Here is a 6,132-nt window from a genome sequence, read left to right as displayed (position 1 = left end):
GGGGGGGGGGCTGTGGGGTCATGTCCTAATATGTAGTGGGGGGTTGCGGGGTCATGTGCTAATACATAGTGGGGGTTGCGGGGTCATGTGCTAATACATGGGGGGGTTTCAGGGTCATGCCCTAATATGTAGTGGGGGGTTGCAAGGTCATGTGCTAATACGTAGGGGGGGTTGCGGGGTCATGTGCTAATACATGGGGGGGGGTTGTGGGGTCATGTGCTAATACATGGGGGGGTTTCAGGGTTATGTCCTAATTTGTAGTGGGGGGTTGCAGGGTCATGTGTTAATATGTAGGGGGAGTTGCGGGGTCATGTGCTAATACGTGGGGGGGTTGTGTGGTCATGTGCTAATATGTAGGGGGGGTTGCAGGGTCATGTGCTAATATGTGGGGGGTGCAGGGTCATGTGCTAATATGCACGGGTGGGTTGTGGGGTCATGTGCTAATCGTGTGTTTCAGTTTGGAGCCACCAGGCTGCTTCCCGTGGGCCACCCCGTGCTGTGTGCCCACTCCTTTGGTTTATATTTCCCACCTGGCTTCACCCAAACATGCCTGCTCCAGATAGCACCCAACCCCTGGCCCCGGTACTCTGGGTAGTCCTCCCTGCACTGGCCGCCTCACCCCTGCTTCCCACCACTCGCCTTGCTTCCTCACCGATGTATAAACCATGAGTGGACACGGAGGGGCAGCTTACCTTGGATGGCACCAATGCCTCTGGGGAAGATGCCTGGCCGTTCTGAGCCTCAGTCTCCGTCTGCAAAGTGGGGATGATGCAGCGTCCCACCCAACCTTGGGTTGTTGTGGGGATTAAGTGACCTGTTATGCGGCAGGTACTGGCATCTGTGAGTGCTCGTCAAGACACAGCGACCATCAGCTTTGATTATTCCATGAAAATCCACCTTGGGCACAGAAGACGTGCCGGGCATGGCCCCTGCCCCTAAAGGCCTTCTAATCTAGTCAGAGAGAAGAGACTGAACCACAAGGTCACAGCCTTGGAAGGGACCCGTGTTCACATACAAGAACAGACAGGAGATGGAAGGAGGCTGGGTCTTATGGGACAGAGTAAAAGTGAGCTATTGGAGAAGGACTTAGGGTTCGCTAGTTTCTGGTAATGTGGAGAACTGGCACTGAGGCAGGACCTGATCATGTGCCTTAACCAGTTATTTCCTCCCAACACTGCTGTAAAGATAGCTGTTATTATCCCATTTGGCTGACAGGTAAACTGATGCTCCCAGAGGGAAGGATATAGACAAGTAGTAGCAGCAGGAATCAAACCCAAGTCCCCCTGGCTCCACACAGCACTCTTCATACTCTGAGTTCTTTCTTACAGGCCTTTCATCCCCAGACCGCCTCCTGCCCCTCCATGCTCCACGGGGACCCCTCTTCCCACAGATGGCCGTGGCAGGGCTGTGAATCTCCTGGGCCCCCACGGTTCACTTGGGCTGCCGGACACACTCCAGCCCCCAGACGGTGTTTGTTTTTGCCCTCCCATGAGTACTTCCATTTGCTTTGGATGGAAAAACAAGCCTTTCTGTTGTTGTGAACGTTTCAAAGGGACCCGCCGGGCCACAAGATATCCGCTGGGCCACGGTACCAGGAACGGCACGTTGTTTCAGATGCGTTGATTTTTATCAGCTTTTGACCCCCATTATTTATGAAAAATATCGGGCTCCCAAATATGCTGGCTTTGAAGGCACCAGCGATAAGGGACCGAATGTGTCCAACAAGAGATCAGGATCTTGCCCGCCCACTCCCGGTAAGGCAAGGCTTCTCCTGGAACACTGACCCGTGTCGGGAATTTACTGGAATCAGAGCCTTCCTCTTCCACCCAGCATCGATCTGGATGGAGCTGGGGTGTGGAGGCCACTTTGGAGTCTGTGATGCCCTTGAGTGCTCTTTAAAGAAAGGGTCTAAGGTCAGTGTCAGGAGAGGGCTCCACAACACAGAAGCGAGCTCAGTCTAGGTCCTTATGAACCAGGAGGGTGTCTTCTGCATCTGGCAAATTGTTAGTGAGAGCATGGCCAGACATTCGTGATCCAGGGCAAGGACCGCCCCCCTGAACTTATAAGGGGAGCCATCGGGGGGTCCCAGAAGCAGAGGATTCCCCCACTCCAGTGTCTTCAGGCAGGACACCCTCTCCGTGCGTCCACCTCTGCCCACTTTATAACCTTATTGGCAACGGAGTTCCTATATGCAGAAAATACCACTAGTGCCAACATATGTGAACTCTTTCACTAATTCCCAGACAAACTTCTAGAACGTTCTTGGGCAGCACACCCACCTCCCCGATCCCTTTCCCGGGTGCCTTCTTGACACCCAAGAATATCTGAAGCACAGGGCAGTACCTTCACCTCCAAGGTAGCTCAGGAGACTTAGTAATGAGAGCACAGCACCGGTTTCAAAGCAAAATCTACTGAAGATCAATAAAATGCGGTCCATCCACACCGTGGAATATTATTCAACCATAAAAGGGAATGAGGTCCTGCCCCAGGCCACAGCGTGGGTGGACCTTGAGGGCACCACACTGCGTGAAGGAAGCCAGACACAAAAGGCTGCATATCATATGCATCCTGGACAAAGGCAGATTCACGGTTGATGGCGCTGAAGGAGGTGGCGGACTGGGCGAGTGATGGCTAAGCGGTGCTGAGTTTCTTCTGGGGGCGATGAAGATGTCCTGAGATGGATGGACTCTGGTGACGGTTGCACAGTCAGCACAGCGCGCTAAACCCCACTGACCCACGCACTTTAAATGGGTGAACCATTTGGTGTGTGCGTGACCGCTCAGTAAGGCCGCTCAAGCTCCCCGGCTCACGAGTCTGTGCCCGTGTGTGTGAGTGTGTGGTGCGGGACCCCCGCCAGGGTCTGCTGTCCCGAGACACACACTTCGGGGGCCCCAGGGAGGTGACGTGGGGATGTGACCTGGCCGACCACTTCTCACCTCGGAGGCTTTGTCCTCAAGGGCCCTGTGGTGCGTGTGGAGCCACAGTCACACATCTGCTGACTTGCCACTCAGGTGGCCCGGTGGCCGGGTGGCCCGCTGATCCGGTGGCCAGCTCGTGGGGCCGGCCCAGCACGCAGCCTGCAGCCCCCTCCCTGGGTTTCGGCTGCTCAGAGAAACGGCCCCGTTTCCTGTCTTTGCTCACAGACCCCACGTAGACCGCCCACTTCCTCATTCCCCTTACTTGAAGCCCAGTCTCTGATAACCCGTGACCCAGAACGAATCAGTCTGCGATGACCATCGGAACTCCTCCAAGTCCTGAAGTTGAAACTGAGACTTCCCCGCCGCCCCCAAAAGCAGGCCGTGCTGAGCCTTCTCTGCCTGTCCCAGTCGCGTGGGGGGCCCTTGAGCTGGAAGCAGCTGCCTTGTTCCCCCTTCCCTCGACTCACGTGACATGGCCGTGAGCCAGCCCCTGCCCTCATGTTCTGACTTGGAGCGCGGAACCAGGCCGGTGGGGTGGACCAGCTCGCCGGCCCGTGACTCCACTTACCGGCCCGTGGCCCGGGCAGCACCCTCCCCCCCGGTGGCCGGGGCCAGCACGAAAGGGCTGGTGTGAACACAACGACTGGTCCCTAAAACGTTTCCGACAAGCGGCTTGAACGCTCGCCTCTTCTGGCGATAAACGTCGTGTATCCAATTTCTTAAATCATGTAATTGTACCACGTATCTAGAAAATGACAGATAACTGTGTACTTGCCATCGGGGGTTGTAAACTTTTTTTAAAGAAAACGTTCGATTGAAGTGTGAGATTCAGTCCGAAAAGTGTGCGCCTCCTGAGGGTACCGGCCGCAGCGTCGTCACGCAGTGAAGCCCCCTCGTCACCAGCCCCAGCCCCCGGAGGGAGGGCCAGAACAGGGATGGAACATGACCCCAGGGCCCCTCCTGCGCCAAGGCCACTTGCTCACAGCCCATCTCCAACGTGCAGATTCGTGGTGCCTGGGCTTGGGCTTTGCAGAACTCAAACCATTAGAGGATGTGCACAAGTGGAGTCAAGGGTGTACTTTTCCATGCCCGGCTTCTTCTGGTCCCCGCCAGGCACCACCGCCGCTGTGGGGAGCTGCGCCCTGAGTTCTTGGGGCGCGGTCACCTCCCGCCGTGGACAGGCTGCACTTTATCGTCTGGCTGCCGTTGAGGGGCCTGGGCTGCCTCTGGGTTTTGTCGTGAGAGGTGCCACTGTGTGTTCCCCGGGCCAAGCTGCAGGGGCTCCGGCGGGCTCCTCCCCGCGACTGGCTCTGGCAAACGTCGCTTGTGGCTCTGGCGCTCACCGCGCTCGCGGTGGCTCCACGCGTCAGCTCTGCCCGCTTGAGACACTAGGGGCCGACGCCCCTTCTTTCTCCTTCCCGCCTCCCCCTCCCAGAGGCAACCGCGAGCACAAGCTGGGCTGCTGCTTCCCGTGCTCACTCGCCTACTTTACTGCACGCGCAGGACGGTTCCTAACACAGTGTGTGCGCCTCACGCGTATGTCACGGTTACGTGCACAACCAGGTCGTTCCTAGCACAGTATACGTGCCTCCCGGTCACATGTAAGTTATCGTTCCAACTGTTACCGTGAACGTCTCAGCTCTGCCTTCCTTTTAGCGGTTGCCTCTCACCGGTGCCCTGGCTTCCTGTGCAGAGATGTTCCCACCACCTCCCGCCACACTCAACAGCATACGCACACTCTCCCTCACGACACGCCCCCGCCACGCTCACGCCACATTCACACCACGCCCTGCGGTCCTTCCAGCTGAAGCTTCCGTGTTGAAATCCTGATGCTGCAGGTGATGGTCAGGAAGCAGGATCTTTGGAAGGCGACTGGGTCATTAGGATGGTGTCCCGTGAGTGGGGTTTGTGCCCTATAAAGGAGGTCCCGGCCAGCTCCTCTGGCCCGTCCTTCGTGTGGGGACCCAGCAAGAAGGCTGACACCGGAAGAGCAGCACCCTCAGCCCGTCCTGCCAGCACCCTGATCTCGACCCCCAGCCTCCAGAAGTGTAGGGGGTAAACTTTACGGCTGTGGTTTACAAGCCCTGGCCTCTGGTATTTTTGTCATGGCCACACAAGCAGACGAGGACATTAGCCCATACCTACGCGACTGCATTCGATCTTCACAGAGCCCAATACTGAGTTCACTTAAGAGGTGTGTTAGGTGCAGCTCGGGGAGGCCAGACGTCTGGCCTAAGTGTGCACGGCCAGCAAGCATCGAGGAGAATTCAGCCAGGACTGACCCTGAGCACATGCTTTTGTCCCCAGCGGGAGGGACGTGCCAACACTGGCCCTTTCCAGCAGTCCCAGGCTCCTCCCTCCGACTAGTGACACGCACAGGCCTGCTGGGATGAGACACAGCTGCTGACCTGGCCGTTGTGCGGCCAGCGGGCGGGGCAGGGGGGCGGTGTCTTAGATATGAGCCGATCCTTTCGATGCCTCAAAACGTGCTTCTAACCCTCCATGGGAGACGGTGCAGAGCATGAATTCCCAACTGTTCTTGGCTGCTCCTTAGGCGCTGGCCCTCACATGAGTTTATCTTTATGTAACGCAGACTTTCCAAACGCTTCAACATTGCTATGAAAGCCCAGATCGCTTCTGGCAATTAAAGACCTGGCTCACCCATTGTTCCTGCTCATTGTCATTTTAGGAAATTCCTCCACATGGGGCTCCTGTGCGTTCAGGCAAATGGGCCTTCCAGTGACCTCAACGCCATGTGCCAGGTCACCCCTCACCTGTGAGAGGGGCGTACTTTCCAGATTTTATCCACACAACCTGCTTCTCGCCTCCTAGCCTTTCCTGGACTCGCCGGTTCCGGGATTCACCCTCACTCTTTCCCAAATTCTTCAAACCGTTTCTGTCACTTTATTATTTTTGGATTAATGCAAATGAAAGCTGCCTTTGGCTGTCTAAATGGATGAGAGGGCTGCTAGGGTCACCAGCTTCAGTTGGCTTTGATGGAGAAAAACCAATAGTAGACTCTACAGTATTTCAACCTCACCTTTCCTCAGTCTGAGATGAGGAGGAAGAGGAGGGGAGGATGGGAAGAAGGAGAGGAAGGGGAGGAGGACGGGGGAAGAAGAGGAGGAGGGGGGAGATGGGGGAGGATGGAGAGGAAGAGGGGAAGAAGGAGAGGAAGAGGAGGGAAGGAAGGGGAGGAGGAGGGGGGAGGAAG

This window comes from Herpailurus yagouaroundi, unplaced genomic scaffold (genome assembly GCF_014898765.1).
Source record: "Herpailurus yagouaroundi ecotype Mexico unplaced genomic scaffold, PumYag 190, whole genome shotgun sequence".
Lineage (NCBI taxonomy): Eukaryota > Metazoa > Chordata > Mammalia > Carnivora > Felidae > Herpailurus > Herpailurus yagouaroundi.
This window is presented reverse-complemented; position numbering follows the sequence as displayed.